General features: G+C 37.3%; 1 non-coding gene across 1 annotated transcript; it reads left to right on the top strand.

The window, feature by feature from the left end:
* The first annotated feature begins 12,835 nt into the window (after positions 1 to 12,835).
* Positions 12,836 to 12,967, top strand: LOC140516497 (U8 small nucleolar RNA). The gene has a single exon (XR_011971385.1). It is a non-coding gene; the product is annotated as a U8 small nucleolar RNA (small nucleolar RNA).
* The last annotated feature ends 11,467 nt before the right edge of the window (positions 12,968 to 24,434 follow it).

The raw sequence follows: 24,434 nt of genomic DNA, 5'->3' as shown, positions 1-24,434 counted from the left end.
TTCCAGTATAAGACAATATGGAAGGTCATGTAAAAGGTCTGTCACACCTGGGGGAGAATAGAGCACAGTCCAGCATAGGTTGTACCACCACAAACCTGGCCCCAGTAAACCAGGAGCAGGCTTTGGGAGTGACTGATTCAACACTGACACTGGCTTCCTCCAGATCTCTCAGCCCAAAGATGGTAAGGGGGGCGGAACAACTGGTCAGAAGGAGATTACAGAAATTTCTCTTCTAGCACTGAGGCAGGACTGTTGCTTTGCCCATACTTGGAGCCAGGGTATAGTCCTGGGTGGCAGTCCTGGAGTGAGGAGGAGCACTAACATAGCAGAGCTTGCTGCAGCAGTGGAGGAAGGACCCTCCTCACAGTTCCAGGACAGAAAAGAGTGCTGGTGGTTGCTCACAGACCACAGCACAGGTCAGGAGAGGGTAAACACCACTCCTTTGATCATACCATGTTGAAACAACTGAAAACTTACAGTTTACTAGAAGTAGCTCAGAAAACAGCTGCACAAAACCCTTGAAGTTTGGGACACTGTGCCCCCCACCCTGGAGCAGAACCGTACTTTAACAAAGAATTAAAATTCAACTAATAGGCTGGGGAAATGAGCAAACAATGGGAAAAAATCTGTATGGAAAGTTACTATACTGACAAAGAAAATCAAAATGCACACTCTGGAGAAAACAACAAAGTCAAAGCTCCTACATCAAACACCTCCAAGAAAAATATGAATTGATCTCAGGCCATGGAAGAGTTCAAAAAGAATTTTGAAAATCAAAAAGGATTTTGAAAATCATTTAAGAGAGGTAGAGGAAAAATTAGGAAGAGAAATGAGAGTGGTGCAAGAAAATCATGAAAAATGGGTCAATAGCTTGGTAAAAGACACACACACACACACACACACACACACACACACACACATAATACTGAAGAAATTTGCACCCTAAAAACCAGACTAGACCAAATGTTAAAAGAGGTCAAAAAAACCAACGAGGAGAAGAATGTCTTTAAAAGCAGAATTGGTCAAATGGAAAAGGAGGTCCAAAAGCTTACTGAAGAAAATAATTACTTAAAAATTCAAATTGAGAAAGAGGAAGCTAATGATTTTATGAAAAGCCAAGAAATAATAAAACCAAAAGAATTAAAAAATAAAAGGCAATGTGAAATATCTCATTGGAAAAACAGCTAGAAAATAGATCCAGGAGAGATAATTTAAAAATTATTGGACTAAAAGAGCCTAGACATCATCTTTCAAGAAATTATCAAGGATAACTGCCCTGATATTCTAGAACCAGAGGGCAAAATAAAAATTGATAGAATCCATTGATCACCTCATGAAGGAGATCGCAAAATCAAAACTTCCATGAATGTTATAGCCATATTCCAGAGTTCCCAGGTCAAGGAGAAAATATTACAAGCAGCCAGAAAGAAACAATTTGAGTATTGTGGAGCTACAATCAGAATAACACAAGATTTAGCAGCTTCTACATTAAAGGATTGGAGGACTTGGAATTCCAGAGGGCGAAGGAGCTAGGATTACAACCAAGAATCATTTACCCAGCAAAACTGAGTATAATCCTTCAAGGGGGAAAAAAATGAACATTAAATGAGCGAGGCCTTTTAAGCATTCTTGATGAAAAGACCAGAGCTGAATAGAAAATTGGACTTTCAAATACAAAACTCAAGAGAACCATAAAAAGGTACACAGAAAAGGGAAATAAGAAGAGACTTAATAAAGTTGAATTGTCTACATTCCTATATGGGAAGGTGTTATTTGTAACTCATAAGACTTTTCTCATTATTCATGTAATTAGAAGTAGTATATATAGACAGAGGACACAGGTGTGAGTTGAATATGAAGGCATGACAACTAAAAAATGAAGTTAAGGGGTGAGAGAGAACAATGCATTGGGAGAAAGAGAAAGGAAGAGGTAGAATGTGGTAAATTATCTCACATAAAAGAGGCAAGAAAAAGCTTTTACAGTGGAGGGAAGGGGGAAAGCGAGGGGGAGTGAGTGAACCTTACTCTCATCAGAATTGGCTTAAAGAAGGAATAATATACAGATGCAATTGTGTATAAAAATCTATCTTACCCAAAAGAAATGGGATAAGAGAAGGGGGGGCAGTGATAGAAGAGAGGGCATATTGGGGAAGGGGTAGTCAGAAGCAAAATACTTTTGAGGAGGGATAGGGTAAAAGGGGAGAGAGAATAGAATAAATGGAGGGAGATAGGATGGAGGGAAATAAAAAATTTGAAGCAAGTTTCTTTGATAAAGGCCTCATTTCTCAAATATATAGAGAGAACTGAGTCAAATCTATAAAAATAAGGACCATTCCCCAATTGACAAATGATCAAAAGATATGATCAGTTTTCAGATGAAGTTAATCAAAGCTATCTATAGCCATATGAAAAAATAAGCTAATTCACTATTAATAGGAGAAATGTAAATGAAAACAAGTCTGAAGTACTGCCTCATACCTATCAGATTGACTAAGAGGACAGAAAAGATGAGTGATAAATGTTGGAGGGGATATGGGAAAAATGAAATATTAATGCACGATTGGTGGACTTGTGAACTGATTCAACCACTCTGTAGAGCAATTTGAAACCATGCCCAAAGGATTGACCTAGCAATACTGCTACTAGGTATGTATCCCAAAAGAGATAAAAAGAGGAAAAGATCCTATATGTACAAAAGTACCTATAATACCTCATTTCTGGGGGCAAAGAATTAGAAATTGAGGGAATACCCATCAATTGGGGAATAGTTGAACAAGCCATGGTATGTGATTATGATGGAATACTACTGTACTATAAGAAATGATAAGCAGGATGCTCTCATAAAAACTTGAAAAGACTTGCATGGGTTGATATAAAGTGAAATGTAGTATGCGCAAAGTGACAGCCATATTATATGATGATCATCTGTGAATGACTTAACTATTCTCAGCAGTACAACGATCCAAGACAACTCGGAATGACTTATGATGAAAAATGCTCTCCATCCTCAGAGAAAGAACTGATGGTGTCTGAATACAGATCGAAGCAAACCTTTTTTTTGGCTTTCTTTCTTTTTCTTGAGGTTTTTTCTCTCTATGTTTTCTTTCAAAATGTGAATTTATTATTATGGATATATTTTGTATGACTACACATGTATAACTCCTATCAAGCTGCTTGGCTTCTCAATGGCAGTGGAAAGGAAGAAGGGAGAGAATTTGGAAGTCAAAGTTTTAAGAACGAATATAAATAATTGTTTTTACATGTTACTGGGGAAAAATCAAAATAAAATACTCTGAAAACAAAAAACAAAAAAAGGAAATGTTTAATATGTAAGTTAGTGATGTGAGACTAGAACTCAGGAGAAAGACTGGCTAATAATATATATGACATATAATATATCGTATGTGTGTATACACATACTTATAGGAATTATCTTCATAGAAATATGACAGTTGGATCCATGGGAGCCAATTAGATCACCAAGTCACATACAATTGAAGGAAGATAAAAGAACTCCTAGGACAAAGCCTTGGGGGGTACCCATAGTTAGTGGGCATGACTTTGATGAAGAGCCAACTAAGGAGACTAAGGACTAAGACTAGTCAGTCAGAGAGGAAGAGAACCAGGAGAGAACATTATTGTGAATATTAGAAAGAAGGGAGTACCCAGGAGGAAAAAGTGATCAATGATGTCCAGTGCTGCAGAGAGCTTGAGAAGGATGAGGACTGGGAAGACAGCATTCAGTTTGGCAAAGAAGAAATTACTGGTAACCTTGGAGAGAGCAGTCTTAGATGAACGATCTAGGTCAAAAGCCAGATTGCAGAGGATTTAAAAGAGAGAGAGGTGGGAGAGGAATTGGAGATGTCTAATACAAATAGCTTTCTCTAGGAGCATGGCCAAGAATTTACGAGTAGAAATAGAACAGCTAACAGGGATCGTAGGATCAATTCCACACCTTAAAGATCTCGCCTGATGATCCCATTCTCTATTGCTTTGCTCCAGTTTCCAACACAGAATATGGACTTATTATCACCAAAACCCACCCCTTGACTTGTCCCACTCATCCCAAATCCTTCTGTCTCCTCACAGGACCTTGTCCTCTTTTTTCAGGCTTCCCTGCTCTTGATTCACTTCCTATCCACTGGCTCCTTTTCTGCTGCTTACAAACTCCCAAGTCTCCCCCATCCTTATAGAGCATTCCTCACAGGTTCATTCCTCCAATCTCAACTCAGAAGACTGGCAGGAAAAGTTGCAAAAGGCAGCTGCTTTCTTAGACCTCTAGAAGTAACTTTATGATCCCCCATCTGATTTGTTCCTCAGTATCAATTAACCAGTTGATATCAGTTTGCTTAAGGATAGTTCCTAGTAAAAATTTACTCAGAAAGAGGGAAAGAAGTACCAGAATCACCCCTCCCCCAAATCAGAGACACGCTCTCCTCTTTGCACAAACTTTATCTTTGCAGAGAATGACTCAATCTTCTGGTGGTGTGGACAAAACATCTCCCTCCAACATAGATATCTCTTCATATAAGGAACATATGGGGCCTTGGGAGACTTTTCTTCCTTTGAGGAGTCCCCACCAAGTTCACCCCTGCGTGAGTCATCTCCAGTGGATGAATGGCTTCCTTGCTTGAAAGACGAAGTGTTTTGACTGCCAGGTCAATTTGATTCACTGCTCAAACACAGTTAAGCGGGCCCTCCTCAGGACTGGTCCTTTACCCATCTACACCATTGCAGTTACCAGCACACCCTGTTACAAATTGTCTTTCCAGATAAAATAATGTAAACTTCCTGAGATCAGGGATTATTTCCCTCTCTTCCCTTTCTTTTCTTTTTTTTGTCTTTTATCCCCAGTAACTGGCACGTTGTAGGCACTTAATACATGCTGATAGAGTGTCTCTCCAAAGCCTCTAGCTCCTCCCTTCTCGTTCTAATATTCCAGCCCCACTTCTCAATAATATGAAATATACACATTCATCATGGCACTCCACAAACCAGCTTTTGGGGGTGGAACACAAGGAGGAAGAGAAGGAGGAGGAGGAGGAGGAGGAGGAAAGCTGCTACTTAATCAAAGTCAACTGCAAGTCATGTCATCATCTTGATATCATGGACCTCTTCGAGAAGGAAGGACGAACACAACCTGTGAGTGAGTAGCAGCACTCCTCCTCCTTCTCCTCCTCCTCCACCGCTCTACTCCCAAAAGTCACCTTTTTCCCTCTGGGTTTACTGGCTACACTTCTTGCTCAAAAATCAAGCCTCAAACCCAATTCACTCTAGAGCTCTTAGACTGGACAACAAGTCCTCACCCACCAAGCACAGAGTGGATTTAAATACTAAATAGTAATTGTTTCTCTTTTACCCAGGAACCCTGAGGGTCTTCTCCCAGTTTGTTTTTTTTTTTTTATTAAAGGGGCCATTCCTTGACCAACTACTTAAAGAAGCCTATTCATTGAATGGGTGTATCTCACTCAAAGTGAGAATGCTATTAAGACCTTAACCTGAAAGGGCCAGAGTCTCCCAATGCATCCTGGCCCATCTCCAGTCGTCCTGATGAATATCAGGCCACTGGACCCAGGTGGCTCAGCAGAAGAAAGTGAGGTTGGTGACCTTGCACAGACCTCCCTCACTCAAATCAAAGTCAACTGCAAGTCATGTCATCATCTTGATGTCATAGTCCTCTTCAAGAATGAAGGACAAACACGACAACAACAACCCCAAACCAAATGTCAGTAGGAAAAAATTGAAAACAACAAAAAGGCAAGTTTCAAAAGGGTCCAAGTGCTAACCAGTTTGTGATCAGTTGTAGAGTGATTGGCCTGATGTGCTTCCTGACTTCTCAAGGTCTCTTGTCTAATACAAGGATACAAGGATATTTCCAAATGTGCCTCAGTGAAATGAAGCAAATAAGATAATATTTGCAAAACACTTAGCCCAGTGCCTAGTATATAGTAAGCACTAAGTAAATGAGTGTTCCCTTCCTCTTTCCCAGTGAAATGACACTTAACAAATATTAGAAGCCTACCCAATGGGCTAGTGGTCTAGAATGGCAGGGGTGGGCAGGGATAGGAATGCATCATGCCATTGCAGAACAAAAAGTTCTTTAGCTAAAGGATTCAGAAAAAGAATAAGATCATAAGAATTGGTATCTCTCTGGTATCAATTCCAATACCAATATATGTACAGAATATCAGCTCCTTGTGAGCAGAGATTGTTTCATTACTAATACTTATATTTATCCCCACACAGGCCTGGTACAGAGTAAACATTTATAAAAATGCTTATGGATTTCATTGAAGGCACTTCACATATCTCATCACACTCAATCCTACTACAAGCTACAAATGAGGAAACCACAGCTCAAGGATAAAAGATAGCCTAGATAGACAGAGATATATGGATGTATATACATATCCCATATCCATACATTTGTGTACATAAATATGTACTTATATATTTATCATATATCATATATTTTTACATATCCCATATCTATCTATATACATATATATCAAACTATATCTGTATCTATCTCTATTTATCTTTCTGTCTACCACCTACTACCTGTTTTGTTCAGTCCCTGAGCAAAGAAGGGTTTTTTTACATTTTACAATAAAGCAGATTTAAACAATTTTAAGTAAAGTGCATTTTAAACTGTAAAGGCCATTCTTGACTTATGGGCTGTGTTAAATCTTAGAGCTTACACAGAGTTGGAATGCATAAGGTTTTTAAATTTTTAATTAATTAATTTTTATTTTTAATATTTATTTTTTTGAAAATTTGAATTCTGACTTCTTTCCCTCCTCCCACCCAGATTTGACCAATAGGCTGTGGTTTGCTGATCCGTGCTATAGAGACCAAATAATCTGACTGTGGTACCATTGCTAATAGGTATTTTGTTGCTGTGTTCATCCTTTGTTTTTGAAGACAACCATGACATCAGAGAAATGGTGACATGAATCGTGCTTCACTTTGTTTTGAGTGAGGGAGGGCTGAACAGATATAGGAGTCAGGGCTTGAATTACTGATTCTCTCAGGTCCAAGTCTGGCAATCCTTTCCATTACACTATTGCCTCATTAATTTATATTTTCGTTTTGTAGGCATTCCATTTCCTCACTCACTAGATACGACAAGATTTCAAGGTTAAGTTGTCAAGCACCTGGGAGAAGCTTCCCTGTTGTCAGGTTTTCATAGACAAAGCTGTTATCTTATAGACTGAAAATTCCTGTGGTTTGATTTTTCTCAGTTTTGACTCTTCTATTTAACACTTTCCATGAGCTCAGACTGAAAAAAAAGCTTCAGACCAAGGCTCTAAATTTTCCTAGTCACTACAAGAACTCTATTTTCCAATATTAGGATTGTCCTTTTTATTTAAATTTTCCTTTACACAAATGGTATATGGAGTCTAAGTTGCATCTTTACACTACTTACTTTCTGATTTAAAAATTAAAATGTAACCATTAGAGTTATTCCCCAATTTTCAAACGGTCAAAAGATATAAACAGGTAGTTTTCAGAAGAAGAAATCAAAGCTGTCAATAGTCAAAGGAAAAATGCTCTAAATCACTATTGATTAGAGAAATGCAAATTAAAACAACTTAGGTATCACCTCATGCCTATCAGATTGATTCACATGACAGAAAAGGAAAATGACAAATGTTGGTGGGGATGTGGACACATTGGGACACTAATGCACTGTTGGTGAAGTTGTAAACTGGCTCAACTATTCTGGCAAACAATTTGGAACTATAAAACTGTGTATATCCTTTGACCCAGCAATATCACTACTAGGTCTATATCTCAAAGAGATCAAAGAAAGGGGAAAGGATCCTATAAGTACAAAAAATGTTTATAGTAGCTCCTTTTGTGGTGACAAAAAATTGGAAATTGAGGGGATGTCCATCAATTGGGAAATGGCTGAACAAGTTGTGGTATATCACTGTGACGGAATACTATTGTGCTAAAAGAAATGATGAGCAGGATGGTTTCAGAGAATCCTGGGAAGACTTATATTAACTGATGCAAAGGGTCATGAGCAGAACCAAGAGAACATTGTAACACAGTAACAGCAATAGTGTTAACAATGTTCAACTGTAAAAGATTTAACTACTCTGATCAAGACAATGATCCAATACAGTTCCAAAGGACCTATGATGAAAAATGCTATCCATACCAGGAGAGAGAATTCATAAACTCTAAGTGCAGATTTAAACATGCTTTTTTTCATTTTCTTTAAATTTCTTGCTTTTATTTTTTTTTGCAACATGGCTAATATGGAAATAGGTTTCACATGACTTCCACATGTATAATTGATATCATATTGCTTGACAATTTGTGGGAGAGAGGTGAGAGGAAGGGAGAGAAGCTGGAATTCAAAATTTTCAAAAAAATGAATGTTACAAATAAAAATGAATAAAAGTAATCTTATGCATTCCAAGTCTGTGTAAGCTCTAAGATCAAATGGAGCAACAAATCAGAGCAGCAAAAGTGGAAAGAGAGAAAAGAAGAATCCATTCTGGATACCAGGGTCCAAATTCTTTAATATTTCACTTACCAACTTAACAACCCAAGGTGGGTAAGTACATATAGAAAAATATACTGTATAGTAAAACATGAAGTCCAGAATATAACAATTTCTTATTTATCTATTAGGACTATGCAGTTAAATGTCAAAGAGACTTGAAGGGGATATTCAATCTAACCTGCTCACTTTACAGATGAGGAACAGAGTGGTTCAGTGACTTACCAAAGGTCACACAACTAGTAAGTGGCAGTGACAAGACTGGAATTCAAACTCTCTGCCTCCAAATCTAATACTCTTTCTACTGTACTACACTCCCTCACATCATACCTTTTAAAAATAAATTTGTATTGATTTGATATCTTTTGCATTTATGTGACAGACATTTCCCAATATCCCTCTCCTCCCTTTCCCAGAAAGTCCTCTCTTACATCAAGATGAAAAATGAGGTAGGGGATAAGGGTGAAGAAAAACAGAACTAAACAGTGCATTGAACAAGTCCAACTATTACATACAGTGTGCCACATTCCCATTAAAAAAATTCAGAAAAATTTCAAATTTATCATTTAAAAAGTCTTGCCTGAGTCTATAATTCTTAAGCACCAGGAGTTTCTTTTCCAGGCACAAATTTAGTCCTCCCTTCAATGCAACAAGTCTTGGAAGCAAGGAATCTTCTCTTCCCCTTCTTTCCAGGTCAGAGGGAAAAATTAGTCTGCTCAAATCAGACTTGAACCCTAATCAGCTAGTTTCAATTTGTTTACTGATGTAACACACACTCTGAGGCTATTCTACTAACCCCACTCAGATTGGCACCAAGAGTTTGACAGATACAGTTTCCTTCAGAATTTTTAGGGGTAACCTTGAAAGCTGGGGTTCTTTTCTAATATGATCACTTTTGAGTCTCCAGCTAGTATGTTTCCTCTCCCCCACCTCCTACCCACATCAATCACCAGTTAATATCTTTCAATCAATCAACATCAATTAGCTTTTACAAAGGGATATTTACTGGGAAGGTATAACAAGAAATGAAGGACAAACTAAGAGTGTACACTCCTCTACCACTCTAGCCTCTAGAGAGAGTGGGTTCAAATCTCTGCCACAAAACATTCACCCCACAAAGTTGACTTCTGGGCCTAAGATCAATAAAGAATGAAACACAAAAGAGAGAAGCAACAGTGAGGCCATGTGTTCATGTCCACATGGTGGGGGAGATGAGACCATCTGCAGAAGGTGAAAGGCTATCTCTCCTTCCACCCAGAGGCTTCCAGCAGTTCCTCCTTCAATTGCTACCAGGGAAGAGAAAGAGAGTTCATCTGTTCAAACCTTTTTATGAATACTCAGTTTGGGCTCAGCGACCAATTAGAAAGCTTTTGATCGCCAGGCAGCAAGCCAACAAGAAAAATGTTAGAGGATATCTGCTTATGTTCTGAAGCAAGGAGGGAAAGGACCCCTCATTAGGCATGTAGATTGGCAGCAGACAGAGCATATTGCCTGAGCTCGAAGGACTTGACCCTCAGTGGCCATTCTGCATGTCCCTCCCCACCCATTATACTGAAGAGCTTGCTTTTCCTCCTTTCCCTGGCTCCAACTTCATTGAAGGTTATTTTCCCTTCTTATTGACTGGCACAGACCTAAAAAAAAGTATCATGGTAATCATTTTAAAAAGGAAAAAATGAAACCATTTAACTGTTTCTGTGCCACAGCCCTTAAATCCAGGCCAATCCTTGCCAATTTTCTCTGTTCCTTTCCCACCTCCCCCAGACAATACGAGATGTGGGAAGGGGAAAAGGAAGAAAAGAAGGAGAAGGAGAACAGGAGCAGGGAGGAAAGGTGACTCATCTCAGAATTTCTTTTTATTCCCTAATTGCTAGTCAAGTTGTTAAGCACTAATCTGAGGGTCGACTGGGTTTGTCGGTCCCTGAAATAGTTAACTCCCTTAACTCTGTTGTTTTGCAGACTCAGTCATGCCAAGGCTTTTCCTTGTACAGCTGTTTGCATTTTTCTTTCCTTAAGCCAGGCAAGTGCTCTGAACTCCTGGGGGTGGTGGAGGCGGTACCCTTCCTACATTCCCAAAATACAACCCAAAACAATTAGTCCTAAGCAACATTCAGGGACTAAGTAAGTAGCATTCTTCTCCTAGGACCCATTACCTTTCTAGGGAGAAAAGGCAAGTGGGTTTTGCCATTGGTCTTCTGGAACCTAGATGGATTACTACATTTAATCTCAATTCGCTGTGGTTTTCCTTTTCATTATTGTATCCTTTTTATTATTATTCACCTGGTTCTGCTTTCTTCTCTCTGTATCAGTTTATACAAAATTTGTTGTAGTTCTCTGAAATACTCTATTTGTTGCTTCTGCCAGTATAATAGTATTTCATTACATCCATAAAGGAAAATTTGTTCCGCCACTTTCCAATTGATGGGCACATAATTAAAAAAAAATATCCTTTGCACTACCATGAAAAATAAGTATCAGCTGCTGCAAGTATTTTGTTATATCAGGGGCATTTCTTTCTTCCTTTCATCTCCTTGGGTCATATGACCAGTAGTTGAATCCCTGGGAAAGGGGGGTTCTTAGAGTTCAGTCCCTTTTCTCATATAATTTGAAATAATGTTGCAGAATATTTGTCTTCCACACCCCCTTCCACGTTGACTATTTATCTTTTATCACCTTGGACAGTTGAATGGGACTGAGGTGAAGCCACAAAGTTGTTTTAGCTTGCAATTCTCTTATTATTAGAGAATTGAAACATTTGATGTAGTTGTTAATGATCTACATTTCTTCCTATGAACCTTGATATCCTTTGTCAACTTAGCTATTGGGAGAAGTTAGCCCTGTGTCCGTGGTCTGCATATAGTCAGACCATCGACTTGTCTGAGCTAAAATCAAAATGAGTAAAAAGGAAAGAAGAATGATGAGGAAAAGAGATGGCAGAAAATTGAACAACTCATTCCTGAGCTATTTAAACAAATAATTAAAAATCAAATGAGGAGGAATGGACAATATAAATGACATCAATGCCAATTATGATCATCTTGAGTAGTTTAACCAATGCAAGGCAATGGCCTTAACAAAAAAAAAAGAATCCCAGAATGTGTATTTGCCAACAAACATCTGACTTACTTGCCAGAGAGAGATGGCTGCCAACAGCAACAGCAAGTTAGAATATGAAATTGTTTATAAAACTTACTAAGAACTATGATGAATGATTATGAGCGGTAGCATCTCACAAAGCAGAGGGAATCAATGGAGGATAAAACCAGTTTAAAGACTGCTTGGCAGGATATCTAACTAAACAAAATCATCCCAAAGACATTTAAGGATGGTAACAGAAAAAAGAAAATTGAAAAAAAAATTATAAAAATTATTATAGCAACCTGTTTTATCCATTAAAGACAATGGAACCACCATCCTTGGACCCTGGAAGTTATATACGGGAGGTCAAAATGGCAATAAAGAGAAGAAAGACAAAGAAAAGCAGGTAGATTGAATTAAGTCTAGGTAGAGACTGGTACTTGAGATGAAACAATTGTGTGAGTGTTGATCTATAACAATACTCTTACAGATGAAGAAACTTGTGTTGAAGTCAGTTAGGCAAATTAGCCAAGGACTCAAAACTAGTAAGTGTCTCAGACAGAATTTGAATGCATTTAAATTCCTCGGTTCCATCTACTATACTACTTAGATGCCAAGTAAGACTAGATACCTGCAGGAATGGAAACTAGCAAAAATGTGGGAAAAAATCTTGGATTTTATTAATATTGGAGGAGAAAGGGTGAGAAAGAAATCACTGCTATCCTGTGTCCTTTCCTCCCAACTACACACAGTCTTTATGAGGATCAGCTATACATGAATTAGAGCTATCAGTCAGGAACAAAAAGGCTTACTTATATAAGTGATAGTCAACAGTGGACCACATCTTTGCCATCTTATATGTAACTGAAAGACATAGAGAATATAAGATCCCAATGTGTTTATTATTTATTGATTATGAAAAAATCCTTTGACTTGATAGAACAAAATGTTCCCTTATAGTCTCTTTTACAAGGTGAAATTTCCATACATTGAAATCATTTAAGATTTTTTGAAAAATAAACAGAAACAATCCTACTCAATAGGTCTCTGATTATAAACATCAGGCGAGGCATGTAATGGGTCAATATACGCTAGCCAAAGGTGTTCAGCACTGTAATGGAGGAGATGCAATGCCAAGTCTAAGCTGAAGAAGAATTCCCCATTGATCGGGAGGTACTCTGGATACTGATTTTTATAAAAAAAACTATGCTGATTTCATCAAGTTCTGAAAACATACAGCACTCACCAGTATGGTACACCTTACCTGTTGCTCCTTTTTGGAGAACAGTAAATGATGATTGGAGCTTGCATGACACATGATTAATGTCTCTGCAGCAGCTCAGAGATAGCGACAAACTTCTTGTTGCTCCTGAGTCCCTCAAAAGAATTTTGCCTGACCACTCATACAGGAAAGATCAAATGGAAGAAGAATATATTTTGCCAAACTTATAACATGTAATTAGATGGATAACCCAGAACACCCTCCCCCCAGATAATACCAATAGACAGTGAGCTGGGCCCGGAGTGGAACAGGAGGAGCAGAGGGACCTGGATTGTTTTCAGGAAATTGCAAACTCTTTTATTGACCTCAAATTTCCAAAAATAAAGAACAATCTTTGAAATTCTAACATTCTACTGGTGTTGTTTTATCACGGGGAGAATGAGACTGCTTCTGAAGAACTAAAGATGAGTATCACACAGAGGACAATGATAGGTGTGAGTAGGCTGCAACAAATAACCAACAAGGAATTCTAAAGAATAACGAGGGTAAATGATGTCATCAAAGAGAAGTCCTGTGGCTGAGTCCTGAGTCCTGTGGCAAGGGTGAGGGATGATAGGCAGACAGCCAGTGTGCTCAACTCCCTAACAATGTCAGGAAAAATTGAGGAAGGCTTTCAGCATGAGGTATGAACACATAGAGGTGAAGATCTTCCTATCTTTGGGCCTAGTGCTCTATCTACTGTGTCTTCTAGTTGCTTGGCATGGCTGGATCATTGGTGGGAACTTCCAGATCAATCAGATCACAGACTCATTTGATTATTTAAGTACCAGACTTTTACTGGATGTATTTGACACAAAACTTTTTTTTCTCACTTGAAAGCTTCTCTTCTTATTTTATCTACATTAATTTTGTTTGCACAAGGGCTTTTCAATTTTACATAATTAAAAAATGTCTATTTTATCCTTTGTGGTCTTTCTTCCCTGTATGATTATACAAATTTCCCCCTAATCATAGTTGTGATCTCCTTTCATTCTTTCTCCCTACCTCCCCAGGTGATTTCTCCCACAATAATCACAGTTTTCAGTATGAGCATCTACACCTCAGAAATCAATTAATACTACAAATCAAGATTTGATTGTTCTGTTAATTGTCTATACTTTAAAAGTATGAAGGAAATATTAATACAGATTAAGCTTAAAAGTGTGCCATGCATACTTTTTTTCCCTAGAGATACTAACCATTTACCATTATTTTTATATTTATATAAATTTACATATATAAATTTATGTATATTCATTTATATATTTATAAATATAAATTTTAAATATATATTTATATGTATTTATAAATATAAATAAATTTATACATACATACATGTATATATATATATATTTACCATTATCCCAAGGCTACATCTTCTCTCCAGGGTTCTAGGGATACCCCTGAGGATTCTAATACCACTGGCTCAAGCAGCCCCAACCACCTAAGCTTTCACCTAAGCTTATCAGTTGTGAATCAATTTAGTAAGCCAACTTTAAGTGCCTTTTAAAAAGGGATATTTACTATGGTGATACAGTAAGAACAATTGTTAAAAAAAAAAAAACATCCCCCCAAAAGTGTGTTACATACTCTCCCATAAATACATACAGATTCCAGGGAAAAGTGGATTGAAGTTTAGAGGGTATATGCGGCAAATGGTATAACTCACAAATTCTGGTTTCTGGAAATACTTTTCTCTGATTTATGGAATGCTCAAGAGGTTCCCCTTAGGCATGGTATAGTTTCTTTACTAGACTCTTTGTATAGCCATGAATGTATATTCAGACTGCCCTTGGCTTCTAAAACAGACACTGCTGCCAGCTAATCCAGGGGCACCACTAAGGGGAAAATGGGAAGTCTAACAACTTTTGGACCCTTCAAATGTAGAAGCTCCTCCTCTAGCCAAAGGGAGTGAAAATGGAGTCCTAGGCCAAGTCTAAAGCTGAGGCCTTTCCTTCCTTACTCCAAGAATTTCTCCTCAGAGGGTTTGGCTAAGAAGGCCCCATTTTGTTCCAACATCTTGAATGACTCTATTTCTAGACTAGCTTGATAATGGTAAGCCCTGGGGGGTAAGCAAGTTTCCTCAGTCTATCCAAACACGATTCCTGTTCAGTGTCATAGAGTTCCAAGGACTTTTCACACTTAGTTTAGGATTGAGACTTATGTACTGAGCATCTTATCATTTCCTTGAAGTGGGGTAGGGGGTGACTTGATTGAATAAATCAATCAACCCACACCCTTACACTGGCCTTAATGTCTTTTCTGCCAAATTATATTCCAATTTTCTCAACTCATCTTGTCGACTCCAGACATTCCCCATTCAGTTTGTTTTCTTGAGTTTATCAGACATAAAGCTACTGTATTCACTGTGTTCATTATCTAGTCCATTTCACTGAACTACTTTTCATTCTTTTTTCTAGTACCAAATACATTTGACAATTATTGTATTTGGATACATTTTCAGATGTGTTCATCTATGAAACCCATCATTCCTACAGCTTTTCCTTATCCCACTTGAGCTTTATCCCTCTCAGTGAATTTTGTTATTATGTTGTATATTCTATAAAATTATACCTTAGTATTGGTGTAGCACTAAATCTCTAAGTCAATTTATACTCAGATCACCATTTTTATCATAATAGCATGACTGAGCTATGAGCCAAGGATATCCCTCTAATTATTTAAATCTTTTATTTCTGTAAAGAATATTTTGGAGTCATGGCTATTTAAATTCTGAATGTGCTTTAGTTGGTTAATTCTCAGATAGTTTGTCCATTTTATAGTTATTTTGAATGGAATTTCTCTTTCTTTGTCTCCCTCCTGAGGTTCCTTGGTGATTTTTGTCAATTTATTTTATGTTCTGCTATTAGTGAAACTATTCATTGTAATTGGGTGAGGTTCTTTAACTACTCCTCAAGAACATTTGTAGATGAACTGAAAAGGATGACAATATGTCAGTGAAAAATAGAACAGATTTGCCAGCAAGTCTATAATGATCTCGTCTCATCATCAACAATACCAGAACCAGCACATTTGGACTCTACCACCTCAATACCTTACTTAACATATGAGGAAGCAGAAATAACACATGAGAAAATGAAGAACACTCAGATTTAATGAAATCTTCAATGACTCCCATGGTTCTATGATCTCCTCAATCAGGATGGTCCCTCCAATGATTCTGATCTCTGCCTATTCTTTATGACTCTTTCTTGGCCATGGCCTCCCCTAAGTTTGCCTCAAGGAGTTCCACTCAACATGCTGGGGTTTTTCTTCCTTTTTTCCTAAAGAAGAAATCTGCACTCAAGGTGACAACTTGAAAGGCACCTTGGAATCCATTTGGGGGATATCTCAAAAAAGAAATTATTCCAAAAGAATGGAAAATATTACAGATGATCACTATTTTTAAAATGTTGTCAAAGACACAGCAATAGACAGCAACATTGGGCAATGAGGAACTTTGGTAGACTTGGTTCTTTAATGATCTTAGACAATTCCAAAAGACTCATGATGGAAAATCCTATCCACATGCAGTGAAAGAACTATGAGGTCTGAATGCAGATTGAAGCAGACAATTTTCATTTGTTTTTTGATTTTTCTTTCTAGTCATCTTCCCCTTTTGTTCTGATTCGTCTTTCACAACAGGACTAATGTGGAAAGAAGAGTGGGGGCAGCTAGGTGGTGGTGCAGTGGATAGAGCATCAGTGCAAGAGTCAGGAGGACCTAAGTTCAAATCTCACCTCAGACACTTGACACTCACTAGCTCTGTGACCTTGGGCAAGTCACTTAACCCCAATTGCCTCATCCTGGGTCATCTCCAGTCATCCTGATGAATATCTGCTCACTAGATTCAGATGACTCTGGAGGAGAAGTGAGGCTGGTGACCTGCACAGCCCTCCCTCACTCAAAACAATGTCAAGTGCAAGTCATCTCATTATTTCTCTGATGGCATGGTCTTCTTTGGCAATGAAGGATGAACACACATGATGTGGAAATATATTCAATATGAGTGTATATGTATAACCTATATCAGATTGCTTGCTGACTTGAGGAGGGAGAAAAACAATTGGAACTCAAAATCTTATAAAAGTGAATGTTGAAAATGATCTTTACATGTAATTGGAAAAAAATAAAATACTCTTAAGCGGGGGGTTGGGGGAGGAATAGCAATAATTAGAGACTCAGGAAAATGTTCACAGGAATTCTCTGGACACTGAGCTTAGAGAAGGAAAATGTGAATTCAAAACCTGTCTCAGACACTTAGCTGTGCGATCCTGGTCAAGTCACTTAACTTATCTCAGCATCAATTTCCTCCTCTGTAAAATGAGGAGGTTGGATTCAATGGTTTCTAAGTTCCCTTACTTCATTAAATCTACGATCCTATGATCCTGTGAGTTCCCATTCTTTCATTGCCACTTATTATCTATTGAACCTCATCTCAAAACAAAGACCAAAAATGTTTAGACTACACAGAAACCTCATGGCTATATCTCATGAATACCTTCTTTGAGAAAAGAGTTGGATTGAAAAACTTACATTTCAGAGGATTGTCAATACAGAATTCCTCCCATCTCTCATTCGAGAACTGGCCAAATATAGGTGCAGAATGAGGCAAATCTAGTCAGACAGACAGCAAATGTGTTTAGTTATGTGGTTCTTTGTTCCAGTAGATGATTCTTTGAGATGAAGGAGGAGTCATTCACTGGAAAGTGACAATGAATTTTTAAAGAGATAGGAGGTTCTAAAACATGAGATTCTGAACAAAAATACTCCCTTAAAGGTGGAGAAAGGGAGAGAGAGAGAGAGAGAGAGAGAGAGAGAGAGAGAGAGAGAGAGAGAGAGAGAGAGAGAGAGAGAGAGAGAGAAGAAAGTCAGGAGGAGGTGGACATGGTGAGCACCAAATAACAAAACAAAAAATGAAATCGATTAGATTTTAACAGATAGGAAATTACTTGCTACTGAGTCATTCCTGAACTAGTTTTCTGTGTACAGGCAGACCACCGACTTGTTAAAGCAAAGATCGAAAAGGGCAGTAGCAGTTTAGAATAGAAATTTTTTTGCAACATTTTATAGTAGAAGTAGTAGAAGATTATAAGCAATATCACCTTATAAAATACCAAAAAAAGCCGCACAGGGAAAAACATATTTAAAGATCACTTGGTGAGAGACCCAACTAAATAAAATTTTCCCAAAGGCATTTAAGGATGAAAATTGAAAGATGACAACAAATAGATAGAAAATGGAAAAGATCTGTAACAGTTTTTATAACAAACTCTTTTCATCATCAAGGACAGTGGAGCCACCACATTTGGACTTTTAATATCACAGTTCCACATGTGCTGCATGTGGAAGTGTAAATAGCATTGAAGGAAGCAAAGATGGGACAGACACTTGAAATAAACCAAGTAGACATAGAGGAGGTCTGTACTGACAGCGACACAATTCTGAGGGTGTCGGGCAATCAATTCTCAATGTATCTAAAAGTGGGTAGGATATCAGAGAAGTGGGAAAAATTGGGGGCTGTATTATAACTGCCAAAGAACTGACTCAACCACTGGGTACTGATATGTGTCTCTTTCCTATCTATTCTAAAAGAATAGTTTATGCACATTGAAAGCATGGTTGATGAAGGCATATGAAGAGAAGAGGCAAGTTTACCAAGACAATATTCTACAGCAGACCCTATCTGTACACAAAGGGATGACATTGAATAAAACACAAGATTACCCTGCCCCTGTGTTTACTGTTTGATGATATAAAAACATACATAAAGACTCTTTTCAAAGGTTCTACCACACATATATCAAAATCATATAAGATTCTGTGAAAGTTGCAGAACAGAGAGGTCCTTTCTTAATGAGCTTTTGATCATCAAAATCAAGCAAGGCACAACCAATGGAGCGATACTCACCAAAGCTGAGTAGAGTCTTTGAAATTGAAACAAAACAATCCAGAGGAACCTAGAAAGGGAAATACATTGTGAGCAATTGGAAGGAACTGTGGGATGATGTAGGGCTAACATTTAAATAAGGGGAAAAGGAACAAGTATCTCTTCAGAACCTTAATGTCTTCAAAGGGGAGTAAGGGAGTTCAATAAGAAAAACAAAATGGAGGATCTGAGGATGGGTTGGTTCTGTTTTGAGAGTCTGAAGAGAAGAAAAAGAAAGGAGAAGAAAAATGAAGAAGAAGAGAATAGAACTTGGGATGTATGAAAAGAAACAAATACTTATGAACATGATGAAAGAGTGGGGGAAGTGAACATCCAATGAACTTGACCCATTTGTTTTGCTTTCTGAGGCAGTGGGGTTTATGTGACTTGCCCAGGGTCACACAGCTAGCAAGTAAGGCTGGATTTGAACTCAGGTCCACCTGCCCCCAGGACTGGTCTTCTATCCACTGAGCCATGTAGCTACCACCTACCTGCCCACCCACTGCCCCCCCCTTCACCCTTATCTGAAACAAACAATAGAAGACTGAACACACATTTTAGCAAAAAAAAACATTTTAGCATAGAAATAGATTGAACTCCACAGGGAAACAAGGGAAGGGAAGGAGGAAAAGAGCAAAAAGGAGTGATAATATTGGTCAGAGAATAATCAATAACAATAACAATAATCACAAGCAAAACAAACTTCCTGACCCTGAAGCTGTAATCCAAAGGGGGAGGGGTGAGAAAAGAATTAAAGAATTAAACTCTAAGGGGAGGGTGCCTTTGATGGGCTCTTAGACATTCACTTGTTTTTTTCTTTTGCTCTTTAAAGGGGTCATTTCCTGATTACTTCTTAAAGAGGCCTATTCACTGAATGGGTGTTACCTCACTCTAAGTGAGTACCTGCATAGGCCAAGGTGTCCCATTGCATCCTGGGCCTTCTCCAGTCATCCTGATGAATATCTGGTCACTGGATCCAAATGGCTCAGGAGGGGAAAGTGAGGTTAGTGACCTTGCACAGCCCTCCCTCACTCAAAACAAAGTCAAGTGCAAGGCATGTCATCATTCTCTGATGTCATGGTCTTCTTCAGAAATGTAGGACAAACACAGACAGACAGATAGACAATTAGTACAGCACATTGTACTTGAATGTATGGAATATTATTGCATTGTAAGAAATTATGAAATAGATGATTTCAGAGAACCATAGGTGGTATGAACTGATGCACAGGGAAGTGACGAAGAACCAGATCAGTTTATACAGTGACAGCATTGTAAAGACAAACTAAGAGACTTAAGAACTCTCATCAATAAATATCCAATCGTGTCTTCAAAGAACCTATAGTAATAGGCATATTACCCATCTCCTGACAGTGCAGTGATATCCACAGAGTGCCAAAAGAAATGTGCATGTTTGGACAAGGCCACTGGATGGATTTGTTTTGCTTGATCATGTTTATTTTTTACAAGATTTTTTCCCTTTTACTCTTGATTAATGGCGGTGGTGGGAAGTGGTGGGAAACAGTGTGTGTGAGGGGTTAGTTCTATGGGGAAAGGGAGAAGGAAGGGTATGCTGGTAAATGTTTAATAACAAGATTTCTGAGGGGGGAAATGTACACACAATACACTTTTAAATTTAATTTGCATTATTAACATTTTCTCCATCACTTTCTTAAGTCTAGACAATCAATAAAATAATAAATCAAGCCTTAATTTGTAGCATTTGCAGATTTCTGAGGTACACATGCTCATGCTGAAAATCAATCTGTTTTCTAGAGCCGATTTGAGCTCCCCTAAGGGGAAGTTAGTAATAGTGATGCTACTGTAGGGGACTGCTACAACATGTTTTTAAAAGACCCAGAGTTCAGAAAGAAATGAAGACAAGGAGAGTTTTGAAAGTAACACACAGATTTTTTTTTCTATATTTTAAAAAAAGCAAGCAGTGTTAAATGTAGATTCATGGTTTCGTAAGGAATCCCCCTTTTTAGGTTCTGCTATGTTCCCTTTGAGGGCTTAAGATTAGAATTTTAAAAAATTAAAGCACTTATATGCCTTTTTAAAAAGCAAGATATGTGAAATGGAAATTCATTGTTTCATATAAAATGCTATTTTCATGTTCTGTTGGGTAAATGGAAACGCTATCTTTTTCATATTTACATTAACCATAATTTTATAGACCAATATTCCTAATGAACTGGTTGATGCAATTATTTGCCATAAAATATTACCAAATAGACTACAATAGTTTTATTTTAAAAGATGACATTCTGTCACCAGTTTGGATTTAAACCAGAAATGCAAAGTTTTGTTCAATATAAGGAGAACTACAAACATAATAATTCATATTAATAACAAAAGTAATAAATTATTATTAATATTAATATAGTAACAATATTATTAATATTAATATAGTAACAATAATCACAAGCAAAACAAACTTCCTGACCCTGAAGCAGTAATCCAAAGGGGGAGGGGTGAGAAAAGAATTAAAAAATTAAACTCTAAGGGGAGGGTGCCTTCGATGGGCTCTTAGACATTCACTTGTTTTTTTCTTTTGCTCTTTAAAGGGGTCATTTCCTGATTACTTCTTAAAGAGGCCTATTCACTGAATGGGTGTTACCCCATTAATAGATGCTGAAAAAAGACTTTTGATGAAATCCAATGCCTATTTCTGTTAAACACTAGAAAGCACACCAATAAATGAACTCTACTTTAATATAGTAAGTAGTATCTATCTAAAATCAAGAGCAAATATAATATGCAATGGAAAACTCAGAGACCTTTCCAATAAGATCAGGAATATGGCAAGAATGCCCATTGCCACCACTACTATTCAACATAGTACTGGAAGTGTTAGCTAGAGCAAGAAGATGAGGAAAACACAAGGGGAGGAAATAAACCCAGGCGAAGATGAAACAAAGCTATAACGTTTTGCAGATGGTACTATGTTCTATCTAAAGAACCCTAAAGTATCAACAAAAATTAATTGAAACAATTAATAAATTCACTGATATTGCAGGACACAAAACAAGTCCACATGAATCCCTAACATTTCTGTGTATCACCAACAAAACCCAGTAAGAAGAGAAAGATAAATTTCATTCAAAATAGAATACAGAAGTATGCAAGAAATATGGAGGTCTATGGACCAAGACAAGCATGAGAACTGTATGAAAACACCTGCAAAACCCTCTTTAAAGGATGGATCAAAATAATTGGAGAACTATTAATTGCTCATGAACGAATCAACATAATAAAATGGCAACTACTTAAATTATTTACTTATTCAGCACCATACAATTCAAACTACCAAAGGATTATTTATAAATAGAATAAATAATAAAATTTATCTGGAGGAACAAAAGGTCAAGAATCTCAAGGGAAATAATGACCAAAAAAGTGGGAAATGTGATTTTAGCAGTGCTAGGTCTTAAACAGGCAATTAGGCAGCTCAGTGGGAGCCTGGAATCAGGCTCCTGGGCCTGGAGTCAGGAAGACCTGAGTTCAAATTTGACCTCAAACACTCATTAGCTGTGTGACTCTGGGCAAAGCATTTCACCTCTGTTTGCCTTAATCCACTGGAGAAGGAAATGGCTAACCACTCCAGAATCTTTTCCAAGAAAACCCCCTACAGGGTCACAAAGAGTCAGACACTCCTGAACAAAACAGCCATAAGGTCTTAAACTATATTCTACAAATAGTAATCATCAAAATGATTTAGTAGTGATCAAAAACATGTGTGTGTAAATATACATATATACATATATATACACCTGTGTGTGTGAATTTATAGGAAATCAATGTGTATGTGTGTGTATGTATGTATGTATACATATGAAATAAGTATAGTTGCATAGTGTTTGATAAACCCAAAAACTGCAGTTAGAGGGATAAGGACTCACTATCTCAGAAAAAAAAAACTGCAGGGAAAACAGGAAAAGCAACTCGGCAGAAATCAGGTATAGTTTTTCAAGATAAACTCCAAATGAATACATGGTTTAGATATAAAATGTGGCATCATAAGCAAATTAAAGGATCAAAAAATAAATTACTTCTCTGTTCTAATGGCTAGGAGAACAATTAAATGACTAAAAGAAGAGGGATGGTGAGGACCACAGAAGAAAAAGTAGGCCATTTTGATTATATAAAATGGAAAAAATTTTGAATTAACCAAAGAAATGTAGGTAAAATTAGAAGGGAAACAGGTAACTGGGGGAAAATCTTTGCAGCAAGTTTCTCTGAGAAAGGTCTTACTTTGAAAATACATAAGGTATTTATTCAAATTTGTAAGCACAGAAGTCATTCCTCAATAGACAAATGGTCAGAGAATATAAATAGGCAGTTTTGAAAGGAAGAAATTCAAACTAGTAAAAAGCCATATAAAAATGCTCCAAATCATCAGTAATTAGAGAAATGTAAATTAAAGCAACTCTGAGGTTTCACTTCATGCCCATTAGATTGGTAAGGATGCTTTTTTTAAACCAGGAAAATAGCAATTGTTGGATGGACTGCAAGAAAACAAGCACATTGTTGATATAGCTGTGAATTGGTCCAGCCCTTTGGGAAAGCAACACGGAATTATGAACAAGAAGTCACTAAACTGTGTATACCCTTTGATCCAACAATACCATGTATAGACTTCTACTACAAAGAGATCAAAGGAAGAGAAATAGAAGCCATATATACAAAATTGTTTTTAGTAGCAGTTTTGGTAGAAGAAAGAAAACCCAGGAAATTTAGAGAGTACCCATAATTTGGAGGATGACTGAACCAATTATGGTCTATACATGTAATGATTTTGTAAATGTCTCATTAGAAATAGTGAAATGGATAGTTTCAAGGACAAATGAGAAGATTTGTATAAACTGATGAAGTGAGTAGAACCAGGAGAATTGATACAATAACAACATTGTAAAAAGAAACAATTTTGAAAAACAAGCATTCTGATCAATGCAATGATGAACCAGGATTCCAGAGACTTGATTATGAAATATGCTACCTGCCTCCTGAGAGAGGCAATAGAGTCAGAATGCAGAATGAGACATTTTTCTGGACAGTCAATGATGCAATTTTTTTTTGCAAAGACTTTTGTTCTTCCTTCTTTCCCTCCCTTTATCCTTCCTTCCTTCCTTCCTCCTTTACTTTCTTCTTCCCCTTCCTTCATCCCTCCTTCCTTCCTTCCGTCCTTCCCTTCTTTTTCTTTCTTCAATGGGAAATGGGAGGTGGTAAAGAGAGAAAATAAATGCTTGTTAATTGAAAAGAATTAAAATTTAAAAGTTTAAAAATAAAGGAAGAATGTTAACTTTTAGGGTGCTACTACCCTATGTGATCAACTTTCAAGGAGACATTATGAAGTGTAATCAAAAATGGACCATTGTGGGCAATGTTATGACCTCCATCTTTGAAAGTAGCATTTACATCAAAGGTTATGAACTTGTTTTTGAAAAATATTTTGATAACTGTATTTCAATGTAATTGGTTTCCTTTGTAATCCAATGCTTTTGAAATTTTTAAAACATCTAAAAACCTGATTCTGAAGGGATCTAAAGGCTTCACCAGATTCACGGCCAAAGGGACTGTCCATGATATACAAAAAGTTGGGAATCCTCCATCTAGGTCAACCACTCAGTTATTTTTCATTTTTATTGAGG

The sequence above is a fragment of the Notamacropus eugenii genome, chromosome X, assembly GCF_028372415.1.
Source record: "Notamacropus eugenii isolate mMacEug1 chromosome X, mMacEug1.pri_v2, whole genome shotgun sequence".
Taxonomy (NCBI): Eukaryota; Metazoa; Chordata; class Mammalia; order Diprotodontia; family Macropodidae; genus Notamacropus; species Notamacropus eugenii.
The sequence above is the reverse complement of the archived record's forward strand: the minus strand, read 5'-3'. Positions and strand labels throughout refer to the sequence as shown.